Source organism: Anser anser (genome assembly GCF_964211835.1).
Source record: "Anser anser genome assembly, chromosome: 5".
Taxonomy (NCBI): Eukaryota; Metazoa; Chordata; class Aves; order Anseriformes; family Anatidae; genus Anser; species Anser anser.
The window spans coordinates 14,037,544-14,056,798 of NC_139725.1; the positions used below are offsets into that span (position 1 = coordinate 14,037,544).

Below are 19,255 nucleotides of genomic sequence, written 5' to 3' on the forward strand. Positions count from 1 at the left end.
GAAGGATAAAAGAGCATTTTCAATAAAGCCATAAAGAATGAAGGCTCATACATCTTTGATATCCTAAATCAGCAGTTAAAAGTCCACTAATCGAGTACCATTTCCCATTCCTTAGCTTCATTTTTGAATTTTGGATAGTGTTGAATCAACAAAGAGAGGTTAATTGTTTAACCTTACAAAAATAATCATGCCTGTTTTGGTTACTGCCTTTTTGCCTGTTTCCTATTTTTAGTTTCCCAAAGGATTTGAAGCTCCACACACTGAAAAATTCTTTAGTGTATACCGCACCTGTGGATTTGCTAAATAAAAATGAGACAAGTCTTCAAAGTTTTTAAATCCTTCAGATCTACCTGTCGTAAACGCACTGGGAAAAAAAATAAATCCCATTTCTTCGGAATAAAACTTGAAATCAGGCACTTCTTTATTTTAATTCAGTGTTCAATACTGTGTAAGTTCAATTCAATTACCATCACACCACTTATTACTGTAAGCTGGCTAGGAGAAGAGGATGCACAGTTGTGTGGAATACTTACCACCACTTTTAAACTCTTGCAACCGGCTTTTTCAGAGTCGGTTCCAGTTCCACAACAATTTATCCTCCTGCATATTGTGAGCTTTTGTTTTTGTTTTTTTTTTTTCCAGTAAAGAGGTAGTTAAGTAGAGATTGTTCCTTACTCTCCCAGTGAAGGAGAGCCCAGCCTCGCCACTCACACAGATCTGGCTACGAAGGTAAGAATTTCATCTTCACTCTGGTCACTGCCTTTAAAAACTCCTTCATGATAATATGGTTCCCAAAACCCACAGAATCACAGGATGTTAATCCAATCTTCCATTTTCATATCAGCAGAAACCAGAGTACACATTCACTTCTCTCACCCCGCTCATTCATTCCAGAAATGATACAGCCCCTTTGCCTGCTGTCTACATAAAACAAAAACAAAAAAAAAACAACAAAACACCACAAAACCACATCATCACCACCACCACAACAAAAAAACAACAAACCAAACCAAAAAAAACCACCACGCATGGAAGAGGAAGGGGTGTACTTTTGCTTTTAAAAAGGAAAATTTCTATGGTATAAATTGCTTGACCTAACCAGTTAGAGGAACGTTAATACTAAACTCTGATTAAGACTTAGGATTTTATTGCTACCCTTAGTTAGTGTGTACTTTGTTTTACCAACACAAAAGAGCTGGCAAAACACCTAACAATTTCATTTAAGAAGACAGGAAGATGACAGGAATAATACACCTATTTAAAAAAAAATCTTGTACTGGTCTACAGCAATTTTATACCTAACTTTGCCTTCAGTAGAAGAGGGAAGGACTTATGCTTCCTGCTTACAGCAGACACTAAGCTTCTGTGAATAGCGTTATTTGCTGACAATCAGTGGCTTTGTGTGCATATTTTCATACATATATGTATGTATATTTATGCACACACATATACACAGAGCCTATGAATATATTATGTTTTCTTCCCTTCCCCTCAGAAAAGCCAAGACAAAGCAGATTCTAGCCTGGCCTTTCAACAGCTGCCTCACCGAGAGTCGCAGTGAACTGTATCCTTCACCCCCTGCCTTTCTTCATGCACATTTGAATAGAAACACAAAGCACGAACTACAGCATCAGAACATCCTGCTTGCATCACTGATCGCTCTGCATTCATTCTGCAGAGATTCAAATACCTTTATAAAGAATGTTTTCTAAAGACCTAGGAAAAATTGCTCCAAGTTTCCCGAGCTTCTACTGTCTTGAAACCCTCCGGATTTTCAGTCTTTCAGTAGCTTTGGTTTTTACTATTAGCTCCGTCAAAGTAAGGTGCTCTTGTCTTTCAGCAATAAGGATGAGCCAGTCTTCCCATAGTATAAACTTCGTGCTTTGTCGAGTTCCATCTCTCAGAGAATATGGTAATGTGTTTTAAAAGCCCAACACAGAAACTATGTGAGACCCAACCTAGTGGCTATTAAAGTCACTAGAAAGGCCACTGACTTCTCTGTGGCCTAGCTCAAGTGCCCCTGCTGCACCACACTTGTTTGTTTTCACCTGTTCAGTTGAATGTGCATGTTCTTAGATCTGAAAGTATTTCTGTCATGCAAATTACAGCGCTTAAAACAACAGGACCCTGGTGCATTATTAGAGATCAGCCACATCAACGTAAAGGTTAATTTCTGTTACTTTACTAATGCTCATTGACACAGTTACCAAGTGCTGTTAGATACCGTAGAGCACAGTGCTCTACAGACTTGCACAGCAAAACCAGTTCTGTTCCACTATGAATTAGCCTAAGTTTAAAGTAACTGAGCTTAAAAATGGTGCTTGACTGATCCCAGTTAGTAAAACTCATGTGCTATACACCAGGGTGTCCTGCTAATGATGGATGAGCTTTCCAGGTGCTCAGCCAAGGAGCGAGGTGCAGGTTTTTGCTGCACAGCCAGCACGCTCCTGTCCCAACACGGGAATAATGCATGACGTGGCCAATAGCTATCACCAAGCAGGGATACGCACGGAGTGCGAAGAGCATTTTCATGTTTAAGAGGGAATACTTGACTTTAAATATGCAACTGCCATTTGTCTTGTTCATATTGTTCTCCCAGAGTCCCAGCCAGAGGGAAGGCAGCTCACGGGCTCTGATGCCATATTGCCAGGAAGGCTACTTGTCAGCAGTTGTAGTGTGAGCAACAGCAGGAGGCTCAGAACGAGCATGTGAAATAAAATGCTTATTCAAGAGGCAGCACAATGGCTGGTTTTCTAAGCAGCACCGAGCGCTTCGCCCTGCAGGAACGCTCCGGGCTCGGCGCTGAGCAGCTGGGTTGCACTTCTCTCCTATCAATAACAATGATAAATAATAATCATGATAGCAAGTAGAAGGAAATCCTGAGCTTACCAGCTGCATCAGGTGGGCTCACTGCCCCTGCCTTCAGGTGTACGGGGCTTAATGAACCCCTCTCCCTGTGTAGCCTCCCACTTCTGCCCAGCACCCAGGCAATGGGCAGCGCTGAAGCTCTGCAAGCCCCTGCTATGCACAGGAGCACTGGTGGGGCAGGCACACCCAGACCTCACAGAGGAGAGGGATTCTTCTGTAGATCCTTATTTTAGAGAATAAAGGCAGAGCGTAAAGCAAGGTCCCTAACTACCTCCTGAAAACAAAAGCACGTTTCCTGGTCTCCCTGCACTTTCCCACCGCTGCTCACAGGGAAGGTGCCAGGGTCAGTCCTCCAACTTACAGTGACTTTCTCTTTTATTTCTCAGTGCTGTGCATGCTCTCACCTAGGCCTACTCCTCTTATTTCAGGAACCTTCCAAATTTATCAGCCACCTAGGCAGCAGTCTCAATCCCTGGGCCTGCGCTTTGTCCAGGCAAAATCTACCGATGTCGCAATTCACAGGGGAGGCGATGGACGTGCATGCACTTCACCAGGCTTCAAAGACAGTCTGTGGGAGAACAAACAATCCATTGATCCTTACATTCACAAAGGGAAAAAGTTTTTTTATCAGTAAGGGGATAACATCCTCGTGCCAGGGAGGTGAATGGGAGCACTGGCACAAACTCCAGCAGCATCCGGACTTCAGGCACGGTGTTTCGGGCAGGCTCACTCAGGATGCTGCTCTGCCCTGCCCCGCTCTCTTCCCCTGAACAGCTGACATTGACAGAGACTGAACTGGTCTTACTCTGGCAGAGGTACAGTATTTGAGGAAAGACCAAAGAACACCATGAAGTAAGAAAGTTACAGATGAGCTAAAAGCCACACAAGCCCTGTCCCTGAGCATCTTCATTTCACAGATGATCTACAGGCCACTGGCATTCAAAAACAAATTGCAGGAGGATGGAGTGATTTGAAAGAGAACTGAAAGTATATTCATGTCACTGCTGTAGCATTCAGCTGCCTCCCAAACAATTGCTGGAGCTGCCACATGGACATTATATCATTGTAAACAAACATGGAAGAATGACCGGGAATAGAACAAAGAAATCTATGACAAATTGCAGCACTGAGATGCTCTGATTCAAACCAGACTCAACTCAAAGAAACCCTGTGTCGAGTAGGATAAAAGTAGTCACAGCGGCCCGTTCCCACCTTATTCTACTTGCTGCTACGTCTGTATTTGAGGATCTGAGCTATAAGCATCGTTCATGACACAACACCATGCAGCAAATATAACAACACAGTCCGACCTTCCTAGCTGTCCCTGTACTGATATGCAGTTCAGCTGGGATTTTGCTTTCATTCACTGTGACCAGAAATGTTAAAAAAACACTATGTAGGAGCACATGAAATGCTAAAATCAGCAGCACTCTTTGGAGCCTGGGAATTCTCATGGCTCTTGTGCTAAGCTTCGTTCCCTGCCTGTGCCCTCCCCTCCTCTCTTAACAATTCTTACAGCCTCACGGGCTCGTCAAATAGCTTCTTTGCCTTTTGGTAGCGACAGCTGTTATTGTAAGAGACAGCACAGTATAAAGTTACTCATTAAGGGAGGTGAAGAACTACCTCCCTGGAATATAGCGTTACCTCCCGTTGAACTCTGAGGAAAAATAAGTACAATCCTTCTTTGCTCCTTTGTGAGCAGTAACACGGAGCATCAGAAGGGACTGGCCAAAGTGCACGTTATACAGGTGTCCCTGAGATGATTAACTCGGAGCACGCAACCCCAGTACTGCTGTGAAGTGCAGCTCCAGTGCCAGGAGGCCAGATCCTCTGCAATACCCGGTGTGTCCTGCCCATTCAACTCCACCAGTTTTACAACAATTTGCTGACAGAAGTGTGAGCCTCCGTCTGGGGATCAGGTACTTCTGCCACTTAATCCCAGTTTAGCCACTGATTCTCTCAGAGTGAAGGCAAAGTTATCTTGATCTTTTACACCAAAGCGGCTATCCCACTAAATTTTCTCCATTCCTATACATACAAAAGCTGCCATGCATCACAGAAATTTTCTTTACAGCCTTTCCCTTTACAAGCCTTTCTTTTTTTGCAAAAAAAAAAAAAAAAGCTCTTTGCCATCACCTCAGCAAAGCAAAACAACAAGCAGTCATTTGCAGCAGAGCTCAGTTGCATCAAAGAATGTGGAGGCAGAGGGAAGAGGAAAGACAGAAGGAAGGTGTGAGAAGTGGCAGGTCTGTGATATAACACCCTGCAGAACTGAGAGGCAGGTCCTCTCTGAGAGGAGGAGTGCTCCAAAGGAGAGCTCGCAGCATCCGGGAGCACAACTTCATCCTGACCTAGGAAACCACTGAGATGCTCAGAGCATGCTTCAGCAAAGCCCAGACACCGCCAGCTTCTTCAGGACCTACGACTCCAAACAAATGTTTAAGTGCTGTAGAGACAAGGGGCAAGATGGCTTAGCCCATCGCACCACCAAACTCTTCTGCCTGGTGCTGGTCTGTGCAGATCGATCCCTCATTCAGAAATTAAAACCAAAACGAGCAGCACTGAAACAAGACAGAGCAGCGCCAACAGAGAAGAAGCGCAGAGCGACACTGATTGATTATTTCCAAAATGCCTTCCCCAGCAGCATTAATGAAGTACGTGCCTGGGACAGCAGCCTCGAGCAGCGCATGGAAACATTTGCAAAGCTCGCCGAGCCCTCCCCTGCTCTCACAGACCTCCCTGCCTGAGGAGTGTGTTTAAAACAGTTCTGCAAAGCGCTAAGGCCTGGGTCCCCACTAAAAACAACATTTCCTTCCTGCATCTCCTCCCTTTGAAATCAAACTCAAACCCCAAATCCAGCAGCACCTCCAGCATGTGTATAATGGTCCCCGTCCAACATTCCTCAGCAATAGCATCACTTGGGATGGGGAGGAGAGAGCTGCTCATCGAGCAAGGTATCATGTGAGGGATACAGGCAAGAGAGGGAAAATATAAACACTGTCACTGGAGGTCTCAAATACAGCTTACTGATGGTGCTGAGGGCACTCCTCTTAATCCTCAACTGCAGTCCCCGGGACACATTCAAAGAGAATTAGCAAAGAAAATGTTTAATGGTAACTGTGAGCACTCACGTTTAATTCCTTGACTTGCAGCTGAGAGTATTCAGAAACTCAACAGGGCCAAATGGGGAAACAGCAACAAGAGGCTTACCTGCACCTGCAGGTGACAAAAGCAGCTCAGCAGCAGTAGTGGTAGTAAAGCCCTAATGGTCATTCTCCTGCCAGACAAACCCCAAACTCCTCCAGTGAGGAACCACACACATGACACTAGCATAAACCAGGAAGAGTGACTGTGTCAGTATCATCAGAAAGAACACACCAAGCAGATTTTGCAGTTCTGGTGACAAAAAAAACAAAAACAAAAAAACACCAACTACGATTAAAAAGAAAACCAAAAAGCAGAAGGGAAAAATTGCCTCATGTTGAACTGGAAGATTTCTTTTTCATGAAACAAAACAACGCACAGATGTTTCTTCAGATCAACGCCCCAAAGTTATGTTCAACCTGAAATAAAACTTTTTTTTTTAATACATTTCCTAACTTTTCAAAAGAAAACCCAACTCTTTTTATAAAATGTTTGGATCTAATTTTAACAGGACAATATGGTTTTAGTTTTTAAATGCTGAAAGGAGTGGCTTTGGCATTTCTAAAACAAAATCACGTTCCATAAAGAGAATCTGGAATCAAATATCTTCATGTTTACAAACTTACATATAACCCTTCCATGGACTGAAAGTATTTGCTTAATTTCAACTTGATTTTATGAAGATTTATGGTCTCTATGAAGACTTTGAGAAAAAAAAAAGGTTGTGTAATTTCTTCTCTCTTTTCTAAAAAATGATCTAGTTCAGAGGTTTGATTCACAGATTTGATACACACAGCTGATTTTCTATACGCAGGAGAAGAAACATCAGACCGGCACACTTAATCAATTGCCATTATTCTTGATCAATAAAAAATGCACATAGTAAAAGACCAAGATCTCAAGCAGAGGACTAAGGCAGCTCTTTCAGTTTTGTACACCTAATACTCGGGACTATTGAATACCCCTAGGCATTTATACTGTTAGTCCTAAACATCTGAATTCTAGTTTACATGTATCCGGTTAGTTTGAAGTTTTCCAAATGAGTCATTTCCAACCACATCTTAAAAGGGGGAAAAAAAAAAAAAAAGAGGCATTTAATTACTCCTTTTTAAAAGCCACCATCACTTATCCCCTTCCCGGGATGGAGACTTGCTGAATGTACTGAATATTATCCACAGTGTGGTCACACTGTGACACTAGGAGAATCAGAGCTTTGATGTACTCATCTTCAGGTGCTTTAAATGACTGTAAACTGTATTCGTGTAAATAGTAAAAAATGTATATTCTTTCTTTTGCCTACTGGCTTTTGGCAGAAGGAGACAGAGGAGCAGAATGCCAACTCCTGGTTCTAATCAGTTCAGTAAGAGTTTGGCCTTCAGTGCAGCTACCAGATAACTTACAAAATTGGGACATGGAAAGGGAAATGGAACAGCAAAGGCAGTTCTGGCAAGTGATTACACTTTCCAGTAACATAATCCACATACTAAAGCCAACTCAGCTAACAGGCCAATAACTTGTGATAAACTTACAGCTCCATTCTGAAAGCTGAACACTTAAGCATGGGAAAAAAAAGGACAAACCGATTCCTTGTCTTCTTATTGACTGAATGCTTGGGAGAGAAATAGCTTTAAACTGAGAATATTATTTTTAGCTCCTCTGAAATGTACTCTTCGATGTACTTTGCAGCCGCAAAGGTTATAAATGGTACAGGTCAGTTTGAGGAGTCAGTGACAAATTCTGCCCCGCAGTACATGTAGCATATAGCACTGTGTGTCCACCTGTACCTCCCTAGCATCTGCAGGGGTTACCTGGACAGGCAGCAGGATTGCCCAAGCCCCTGCTGCAGAACTTGGGAAAACGAGTGGGGTCAGATAGCCATAAACTGTAACATCCTGTCATCGACAATTGCCAGGGAAAGGTGCCAGAAACAGTTCAAGATGGCAATTACAGAACAGCCAGTTCCCAGGAGAAGCTTCCTCCTACCCTCTTGTGCTCAGGGGCTGCTTCATGCCATACAGCATGAAAGGACCGAGTCCGCTACAGCTCTTATATACTTTGACATTTCAAACCAATCTGAAAATTAGCACCTACTGAGTGTTGGAGGATGTGAAAATAAACCTTCCACATATGATCAGAAAAGGAAGTTCATGTTGCTTAAACATACTGCTTTGGAATGTATTTATTTTTGAATGTGCTACTGGGGGAGTTGGGTCTGCTCATACAAGCGCCATGCGCTGCTTCTTCAGAAAAGAAACAGCTGCAGACAGGCCTCTGTTCAGCTCAAGACCTCCATATGCCGGGCACTGAAGCTAAAATAGAGGCAAAGCACTGCCATTGTATCATTCCACGTTATCCAGGCACAAAACACCTGCACATCATATCTGCCCTACCGTTCCTGCCGTGTGCTACCCAGGAGAACCATCCAAACATCCAGCACAAGCACATCCACTGCCGTTCAGTTCCTCATTTCTAATCTGCCAGTTCTGTCAGCAAGCGTAACATCTGCCAAGGATACAGCTCACACCCATTACAAGCGAGGTGGAGAACGTGTCATTTTACAAAGCCAAAGCAAGCATTAGATTAGCATTAGCTTTACTATGCACAAGTCTGGCCAGTGGCTCACCTACATTTCTGAAGAGAATTTCTGGATTACCTCGTTTTTCTTTTTTTTTTTTCTTTCCTTCCCCATTCCTGTTTTGTCACAGAAAGAACTAGCAACAGGATAAAAAGGGAAAAAAAAACAAAACAAGAAAAACAAAAAAACACCAGAAATGAAACTTTTTAATCTTCAGGTTTCTCTGAAAATGAATGCAAAGTTTCACAATGCCAGTTTCTGCACAAAATCAAATACTTTAATCACTATTTTCTACAACAGATAGCTTAGCAGCTCTCTTACTATCCTTATAGAGATGGGAGAGGAAAGCAGATAGGAACCAAGCTACTTCTCCCTGTCAGAAAGAGGAGCAGAGCTAGGAAATGCATGCAAAACTCCCCAAACCCACTTCACCTCTTACAGGCTAATACTGTCTTCATTACTGGTTTTAACAGTTATCACTTTTCATGATCCCAGCTCTTCTTAAGCTGAAGAAAAAAAGCTGCAAATACACGCACATACACCCCTCTCATGCATCTGCTGCCTGAGAAATCTCTACAGAGAATAATTCCAACAGCTCTTAACTAAAGCCTCAGTCAATATTGTTCAAAATTCACAAATCAAACGCAAACGTACTTCTGGAGGCCTCAAAATAACAGAGGCAAAGCCCTTCTTGCTGTTCTGAGCGACGCCGTCTCAGCCTTTCCACCCAGGATTCAGCACAGTGATGAAAGACAGCTTTGGGTCCCTGCCCTGGCACATCAGGGAAACCTTATTTTCCCTTGACAAAGCACTTTACCCATGATACAGTCAGGAAAGAAAAAAAGAAGGAAAAAAGCTTTACATTACCGCTGTAGCGTTAGAACTAAGTGATGGTAACTGATAGAGGTACATTTCTAGTGACAATTTATTTCCTCCTTCTTCATCGTCACTTGGAGGCCACACAAGCCCCCAGCTCAGGAGGACGGGCACAACCACATGCCGTACACACCACAGTTAGCACCAGAAGCTAGGCAATCCCTCTCAGAAGTTAAATCCCCCTCTGGCAGACTGACCTGCGGTGACTGAAGCCGCCTGAGCCCTCCGGCCATGCGTGTCACCTCCAGACACATAAGGGAGAGAAGAAACAAACACATCACCTCTTCAGCAGCCACCCATGACCTGATGAATTAGCTTACAGCACCTGCAACAGCGGTGTAGCTTAGGGCAGGCAGCTGGGAGAAATTAAGAGCTTAAACCTCCTGCCACCTCAGCCCAGCTCGTGAGCTGGGCCAGCTGCTGCTGGCCATTGCACGGGCACGCAGGGAGCGGGGCCAAGCTGGCACGGTAATGTGCTCTGCCCTGTGGGCATGACTCTTGCCCTTTGCACTTGCCCGTCACCTATAAATGCATGTACAACAAATGTACTGTCTGTGGCTGAAGCAGTTAGCACACAGGTATAAATGTCAGCAAACTGGAACCAAACCATGAGGCTGGGGAGCTTGCAGAGACCTTGAGACAACAGCTGTCGGGTGAGGGGCATCCCGTTTTTCTGTACAGCGTCTACTCGAGCGGACAATGACAACCGTGTAAGTGTCAAAAATCATTAGCTGCTTCACTGGTAATCTGAGAACTGAGCACGCCGTCCACCGAGAGCAATATCTCATTTTGATACCTCAGTGGGCAGCGTTTGGGAGCCACCAAATTAAGGGAAGATTATCTGGGAGACTAATTTTGCAAAGATATGAGAGCAAACAATTCAACTGGCAGTATGAAGAGAAATTACAGAAAATCAGAACTTCCCAAATATGACATGTGCTTTCTTTGGTCATTGCAGCTCCATTTTCTAGGCTTTTATAAAAAACAATGAATCTTTAAAAAAGTCCTTATGCCATTTTTGCAAAATTGCAGTTTCTTTAAAAGTTGTCCAACTGCTCAACATTTTAAAAGAACGAGTTGGTTTCCAATGCATACACAGTTCATGGTGATATCAAACAATTTTCTGAAAAAGCGTTAATAGAAAGTATTTTTTTCTACTGCTGTGAACACACTTCAGCATAACACAGATTGAGAATCGTGACACGACTGTGGTAAATGAGCCCCCAGATTTGCTGCTGATGCTACTAAGAGGGAGTGTTCTTTTTGTTTGCTTGTTGGTTTTTTTTTTTTTTTTCTCCTCTAAGAAGTCTGTTACATTACTGGTTGCTGAACAGATTTTTGTAGGGAGAATCAACAGATTCCTTATAAGAGAAACAGCAGATTTTTATAGGGCATCACAGGGAGTCAGAAGTGCTGGCAACCACAGGGAGCAGCTCTAAAGACTGTATCCCAATTACTGATACGAGAGGATACAAGAAGATGAGTCCCCAGCTCCTGTGTGCACGCACACAGCCACGCTCCTCTCCAGGAGCTGGCTCTGTTCCCAGCTCCTGGAGCTGTGCTTTTCCCACTCTAGACCCTGCTTCTGCTTTCTGGAGTCAGGGGATTCAGCCTTATTCACGTTCACGTTGCTCCAGCTGTTCCTTTGTGCAAGCCCCTTACTAGACTTGTTTGGAGTTCAGACTTACTTCACGATGCGGGCCGGTTGTGTTCATTAACAAGTGACTGCTGCATCAGGAAGCAAAACCCATGTCCTCATCTAACACAGCGCAGTCAGAATTAGCTCATAAACCATGTTTTCATGAAACAGGGAGGAACGGAAGCCCCAGTTCAGTGGCGCTGGTTTGGGCCTAAATCACAAAAATTCTGGTGGAAAGACATTTTCACCTTTCAAAACTTCAAGCATTGAAATTCTGCAGGGAAGACCATAGGAGCAAAAGGCAGGGTCAACTTGTAAGGTCTGTGTATTTGCATCAGGACTGGAAGCATATACTCAATAAAAAGTAGGTTGTGGTTGAAGAAGGATGCAGAGGAGACACTCCAGGACTCTGTCCCACTGCCTGAGCATCCTCTTAAGCAAGAAAAATCAAAAAATCCACTGGGGAATATTACTGCATTCAAGATGCAAGAAAATACACCACAGCATCCTCTGCTCTCATAGTAGCTGAACATCATTTGCTGTCGCTGCTTTGCCTAATCACCTAAGCTGTGACAAAAGCCAAAGCAAAATCTTTTGCACAGACTGAGACTGTATACATGTGTTCTGGAGCCTACTGCTGTCCTTTTGCCCAGATCTTCCAGAAAAGCAGAAACACTTTCAGCAAGGAAAAAAAAAAGGCAACTGTAAAAAATCAATTTTTAGAAAGAATGTAGCATGATGCTATTCTCCTTATTCGGCAACTGGTATCCCATGTGGAGTCTCACACAATAGCCAGTCTGGCAGGGGGTAGAGTAAGAAGACAACTTGGGGGGAAAAAAATTATATATATATATATATTCCCTGCTTGCCCTCACCCTCCATTTCCTCTTGTTTTCTTTGTGACTGCACTGAAAGGGGTCAATAGCTCCCAGCTTGAGAAATGCAGCTTTTGAAAGGACTATCACCAGCATCTGTATTTAAAGCATGCCTTTTACTTCACAGCCCCCCAGCTAACGCAGAGCTTTTAAAAAGCGAGCAGCAAGATAAACTTCCAAGGAAAAGAAAAAGGGAACAGTGGAGGAAAAATGGTACCTTTTTGCCTTGGGTTTACTGACACTTTCACTGGAATAAAGCTTGCCTGGCAAAGCAGGGACAGGGAGCATAAGCTGCGGATGATCTAATGTGCTATGGATCATTACACCTTGCTTCAGTCACCACCTCCCCATCCTTGAAAGTATGCTACAAAACCACATGAAGCAGCCAAGCACCAAGCTGGAAAAGAATTTCAACTGATTAAAAACAATGGGCAAATTAGCACTGGACTCACTGAACACATCAAAGCTTTGCAACTTGATCTTCAGTGTTTAAGAAATTCTGATCTGACAAACACAGGCAACCTAGTCAAATTTTAATAGGCTTAACTAACTGATCTTGATAATGAAACGCCAGACCAGTGACTACGCTTATATTTAAGCTTTCTATTTGAGGAATAGTCCAGAAAAGCTACGGCACATTAAAATCAGGGATTTATGGGGAGGGAGGAGGACTGGGATTGTAAATGTCTCCCTCAGTACCCTGGAGCAGCCCATGTGGAATGCTGGCGTGTGATCATTTTTTCACAACCCCTGGCCTTGCTTCACATTGCAGTCTCGGACAAACATCCACCAGCAATTACACTGTAGTAACTTCCGCTATTACTATATCTGTTTTAATTCACTTCTGGGATGGATGAATCCAAGCATCCGCCCAAACAGTTTGTACAGGTCAGCTGGTGCCGTGCCCTCTATGTGTAAACAGGTCCAAATCCCATCCATGTGCTTTAGAAAATAAGACAGTTCTTGCTACTAGAGCTTTTCCAAATTTAAGGAGAAAAATGGGTGAATTGCCACAGACAGAAGCTCAACTTTGTGATGAGCAAAGACATAGACTAAACAAGAGAAGCTACGATATTTCAGCTCCAATTTATTTAACATTGTATTTAACTAGTCATTCAACCAGAGCCTCTCAGTAAACGTCAGCAGAAGCCCACAATGTTTTTCTAAGTCCCGAAATTCACAACTGGAAAGGTGTAGTGGTACCTCCAGCAACACTGCACACAGCAAAAAGCTATTTCATGTAGATCCTACCAGCTAGTCCATGAGAGAAATCAAGAGTGAGGCCAGAGAATGCTCCAGAAATATACACCTAAATTGCCTCAGAGAGTCTCTAGCACAAGCAGCGTATGACTGCATTTCACTTCAGTTTCCAATCATGCTGTCTTTCTCACGGGCATTCAAATACATTAGTCTGTGCCTTATCAGATCCTGAATTATGACTGTAGAAAAGCTCCTGTGAGTCTGAGAACTCTGTAGTTCAGAGACATTTATGGGGCTGTAATGAGTACTGACAGATAAGCCACACTCTTGCATACATGCTTGCTACTGATGTCTGGTTTAACACAATACAGCCCTAAGCCTTCATAATACAGCATAGGAAACAGAATCCTCCCATCGCCTACTACTAATTGCATCTGCAGTGGTCAGGGGTTGAAAGAGAAGTAAGCAGATTAATTCTATTAGACTGTGGAATAGTATCCCAAGGGGACAAGTGAAAATCCCATCATTTAAAACAGGACTGGTAGGCACTGCTGGGAACAATGTTTCATACTAGTAGGGGATTAAGGGTTTGGACTAAAGGGCCTCTTCTTTTCTAGATCTGGTTGCCATGACTCATTGCAATCAGAACTAGAAGGCCAATCTGTTTGGTTTTTCTTTTCACTTTTGATTGACCTGAGACATCTTGCCCAGTCAAAAACTATAAACAATTTAATTAATTTCTTACTTAAACCCTCTCCCCCATACACACTTCTTTCTTCCTTTTCTTAAAAAGCTTAACTCAACTGTATGAGCAGTCTTGATCCTCTGAAAGTACATTTTTGATGAAAAACATTCACTGTGCTGTAAACACAACATAAGGTTTCAACCTTACAGATGTGTCAGGCAGAGGTGACAAAGCCTCTCTTGAGCCAACTGAATGGAAAAAAATCCTTTGCCCACTCCACTGCAGCAAGCCCCAGCAAGGCCAGAGCCCAGCAGCAGCAGAGTCTGAGCATCAGCAGCGCCGCCTGTCTTACCTGTGTGCTGCTTCGAGGGGACAGGCCTTCAGAGAACTGCTTGTTTGCCTCAAGAAGTCGGGTCGTACTAAACACGCATCAGTCAGGGTCCTTGCTTGAGGTCCCTAGAGCAGGGATCCGGGATGGTCAACCTGTCAGAAAGGGCAATGACACACGCGTAAGACACATACCTCAATACTGGGTTCAAGGAGGAGACTGTGACCTTGCCTTAGTCACTTCTTCCTACCCTGGTAAAGATTAGCTCTTCCCTGCACACCTGAATGAGGTGAGGGGAACCAAGATAGCAACAGAGCCAGGAGGAGGAGGGTTCAGGGGGAGATGCTGAGGTGGAAAAAGCAGTAAGCAAGAGAAGGTAAATCGGAGCCTGGAGAAATGCAGGGAAGGCCAGCAAGAAGGGAGGATGGCTCATGCCAGATCTTGTCGGTTTTCCCCTTGCCGAAGCCATCCAGACGTGGGGCAGAGAGGTGGAGCCAGCGCTTAACAGAGCAATCTCTCCCTAAGTGCTTCTCTCCAGAGAACAGCACCGAGTCTGGATCTCGTTCTCCCTGACAGCTCCAATTCAGATACGAAGCTGGCGCCATGCAAATCCATTTCATAGCACTACCTCTCCTCTCCTTCCCAGTCTACCTCGCTGCTTTGCTCCCTTTTGAAAACGAAGCCCTTTGCCATGCCCAGCCCCTCTGGCATCCCAAAGCTCGTGGCAGCTGTGCACATGCACACCTGGAGCATCAGCTGCTCCACCAGAGTTTAGCATCAGTTGCAGGGGGAGATGAAAAGCTGGGGGACAAGGTCCTGTCAGCAAGTCCGTCCAGCAGTCCCATGAGATGCTGAGGCAGGCCGCAGCCAGACACCTCAAGGCGCCATTTGCTGTCGTGCTCTCCGGAGAAGACATCCATATTGAGCTGAGCTAGCATTTTTTGGCTATCCTGTAGATTACGATGCCACTAACAAGGTGGCTGTGACGTGCTAACGTCACACCAGAGCACATGGCAGGAAATGCCTGTCGTGCACGCAGGTATCAGCCCTCTGCAGCAGTGCTCTCTTGCACGTCCCCAGAAAAGGCAGAGGGCTCAGTGGGACGCAGGAGTGCTGCAGCACGCTGTGTCCAGCCCGAGAGCCACAGCCGAGGGCACTCTGCACCCTGAGAATTCGTTTCATGTGCCAGAAGAGCAGTGTGGTCTGCTGAGCTGAGCATGGGCCCACCCAACAGGTACCCGCGCAGATGTTCTCCTTGCCCACGTCCTAGTGGACTCCCGTGTTTTCACCTGAGGTTCATCCTCCTGTCGATGTTTTTTTACAGGCCTCTTCCCTGCTCTACACAGGGCAGCATTTCAAATACACACGTACAGACCACATCTTGGCTTCTTAAAAGGGGACGGGCAGGTACTTCACAGGTGCAAGCGCCTGCATGTAGAAAATGCATACATCCATATTTTGGCACAGGACAAAGTGTCTGCTGCCTAACAGAAACCTTCCCACTGAACTCAGTCCTAGTCCTTTCAGACATGCATTACTGGACAGTAACTCCCAGCTTGTGGAGACAGGCAGAAAAAGAAGATTCGTTTGTTTGTTTTTGTACAGCGTTCTGAAACCGTGAGATGGAAAGTGTCACAGGCAGGTGCACAAGCTACTAAGAGTCATCAAAAATGTGATTCAAAGGCAATTTTAGTGCCAATTTTCCCTTTCTATTATGGAAGAACAGTGTTTTCCTTGTACGCAAAAAACATTCATTCCCTATTACTATTCCAGCTGATGTACCGCTGTGATCAGCAGCAGAGAGCTCTAATACATTTAGGGTCGCTAATATTGCATTTTGTCTTGTGTGCATACGTGCTCAGATGAGAGATTTCAATCATCCCTATTCAAGGAGCAGTAAGAAACAGAAGATATCATAGGTCACCTAAACCCTCGTCTCCAGAGGAGGATCATGCCTCTCCCCTCCCCCGGCTTTGTTTCTGTCTAATCCAATTCGGAGCATCTCAGGCAGCGGGAATATTTCCCTTTCTCTCAGCAGAACTCAGAAAATCCTGACAAAGCTGTCTTCAAGACTTGGTGCCTGCATAAGCAGTCTGATTTTTTTTTTTAATTAGCATGATTCCTTTGCATCTGACTACAGCAAAAGCAACAGCATGTGTGAGAAATGGGTAAGGACAATAAAAACCAGGGACCTTCTCTGAGGCTGGTGCAGAGGGACAGAGAGGGAGAGCAGCATCACAACACTCCTTTAGCCCTCTAAACAAATTTTCAAAAGAACCCCAAGATTTTCAAAAGACCCCATAGATTATGGGTCATCTAGGCTCAATGCATTTTTAATATGAAAGCAAAAATAAACAGAAGCTTCGTGTGGAATTTGAATTTCTCCTGATCATCTGCCCTGGTCTTCCGTTCTCTCTTGTCACTGCTGGCTATTGGAGGCAGGACCCTGGATCAGACAGGATCTGACCCAGCCTAGCAGCTCCTGGGTGTCCCTTCCTCAGCGCTGCACTGAGACACGGCCCGGGGGCTTTGGACTCTGCGCCTCCTGAGTCTGGTTTGATTTAAGGAGTACAACAGACTGCTGGAATGAAGTACTTTTGCGTTGTTTGGTTGTTTTGTTTTTTTTTTTTCCAATCCAACCCTGATCCCAGCTTTTTCCCCAATTCAGTGTTTGTTCACTTTGGGGCCTCAGAGGTGGTATGTTTTGCAAATGACTTTTTTTTCCATCCCCATATACTTGCATAATCATATGTATCCTTGTAGAAAGCTACTTAATCGAGCATAAGGAACAAGAGTTTGCACTATCTACTTATGCAGAGATGGGGAGGCACCCAGAAGTGTTCACATTTAACATTTTATAAATCACAAGTAACACCAAAACAGATGTAAAACAAGCCAATTCCTCATTATATTTTACACTTACCACAACACAAATCTTTGTGCATTAAATACAACTGAAAGGGAGCTGTGGAGTTGGCATTAACTTGACAGATGCTGAGATGAGCAGCACCAGAAAGGAATATCTCAGCCTGAAACAGTGCATGTTAAAAAGGCATCTGCTTATTGTTTGATATGTACATTTATTTACACAGACAGCTTGCTGACATGCTGAAAGGTTGGGGAGGGTGGTGTAGGCTGGCACTTTTAACTCTCAGCGGGCATTCGGCATGCAGTTTGTCATCCGTGGGTCACGTCGCAAGCTTCCATTTCATTGCTGAGAGGTGGCAAAAGGGGGGAGCCAGGAAGGGCAGCAGGGTCCCCTCTGCTGCGTGGAAGTGGCTGCCCTCCTGGAGCCTGCCCTCGGCACACGAGGCAAAGCTTCCCAGCTCAGCCATGCAGAGGCATGCTGCCCCCGGGGCTCATACGCCAGCTTCTGGGGCCTCGGTGCCTTTGATATAGACATGAGAAGAGTCCCTCAAAAGCAAGTCAAACACAGCTTCTTGTGCATAAAAAAAAAAAAAAAGAGAGATCTTCTTTAACAAGAAAGAAAATTAATTAAGTGGGTAAAATCCCACAGGTTGGAACAGCAGCTGAGGAATTATCTTTCTATCAGGTTGGTAATGAGGGCTAAAAAACCTCACACAGACATTAACAGCTTTATATGGGCTCATTGGCATTCCAGATCAGATGCAAGGCTTGGCATTCCCAGAGCAGCAGATGCAGCTCCAGTTGCAGCCCAGACCACAGCTCGCCCTGCCGAACAGTATCAACACGATGCTGGAAACGAAAAGAACCTACCTCCCCAGCAGAGCAACTTTTTCCCACAGAAATTACGCCCAGGGAGACTGGGGATCACGACGTCCCGAGCCCTGGGTTGAGCTGACACCCTTCTGAAACCCGTGTTAAGGGTGGGTGGTATTTATTCAGCGAGCTGGGGGGAGCGTGAACAGCCATGGAGCCCACAGAGCCTCACACCAAGCTGCTAACAGCTGCACTGCAGAAATGCATTAATTATCTCCCCTGGCTACTAAGGTAAAGGAGTTCCTTTAAAATAACAGGTGTTGCCTAAAAAGACAAGAAGTGGGAACAATTTATATTTCCCTTGTTGCAGATGGCAAGTAGAAACCCCAAAAAATACTGGAGAACTCAGATAGGAAACCAGTGGCAGAACTGGGAAGGGGACATCTTCAGTCTTAAGCTTATCCCTTTAGTATGGAAATCATTGTTTCTTCCTCTCCCATTCTCATGTCTTTCCCGCAAAATTATTTCTTTTACAGCTTCTAAAGTTTACCCTTAGAAACCGAAATCCACAACCTATTGACTTGCTTCTCATTTCCAGGGATTCTGACGTAAATGAGCACAATGAATTCTCAGCTGGCAAGCAAAAACTGCCCCAAAGAGGCCAATTTCCCCCCTGCTTAAAATGAACAGCAAATGCTGGTATGTGCTGTTTCATAGAGGTTTTTAATATACCTTACTGTGGGGCATTCAGCTGACCAGCTCAGTTAGGGCCGTGCTAGCACATACACTTCTGAAGCAGATGTTTCGTGTTATTACCTGTGTGTTATCAATCAACACAGATGCTATCCCCTACCAGAGAATTATTTTGCAATTCCGCTGAATGAAAGATAGTGCTTGCAAGGGTTTCACTAATTACCCAGGCTTCCCAAAAGGTAAGGATAACAGAGTGTTTTCCCACCATCTCTGCCTCTCATTAATCCAAATGCCCTCTTTGCCCTAATAAACCTATTGGAAAAAGAAACCAATGGCACTTCCTGAGCATTACGATTAAATTACCTACTTTGAGGAAGCAGGTTGCCTAACAAAAGCATTTGCATTATTAATATCAATTTCTATTCTTTTTACATCTCCTTTTAATAAGCATTTGAAATATTTATAGTGTATAATTAACTGTTTTTCAAGTCATTGTTTCTTGTTTGATGCAGAAATAAAGCTTTCTGTCAGCTTGAACTGTTAATTTAGGTTTGCTTTTGCTGCTCTCTCCTCTTCCCTTAACTAAAGGTCTGGCTGCTCCCTGGGATGCCGTGTGCCACAGCACTTGTGTTTTCACACTTGGATCCATCGCTCTTTTAGTTCTGGTAATCCGGCTGTTTTCTATCAGATT

The 19,255-nt window shown here is 44.3% G+C and overlaps 1 protein-coding gene across 12 annotated transcripts in view; it reads right to left on the bottom strand.

Moving 5' to 3' along the window:
• The window catches only part of TSPAN18 (tetraspanin 18), a 110,911-nt gene that overhangs the window by 39,150 nt on the left and 52,506 nt on the right, over positions 1-19,255 (bottom strand). For 9 of the 12 annotated variants that reach the window (XR_014585234.1, XM_083838752.1, XM_083838740.1 and 6 more), the window contains one exon: positions 14,215-14,345. The exons of 2 other annotated variants lie outside the window; for them this stretch is intronic. The gene's annotated coding sequence lies outside the window, so the exon portion shown is untranslated. Of the gene's footprint in view, positions 1-9,660; positions 9,720-14,214; positions 14,346-19,255 lie in introns of those variants that run through there. One more of the 12 variants, XM_083838744.1, reaches the window with a different exon arrangement.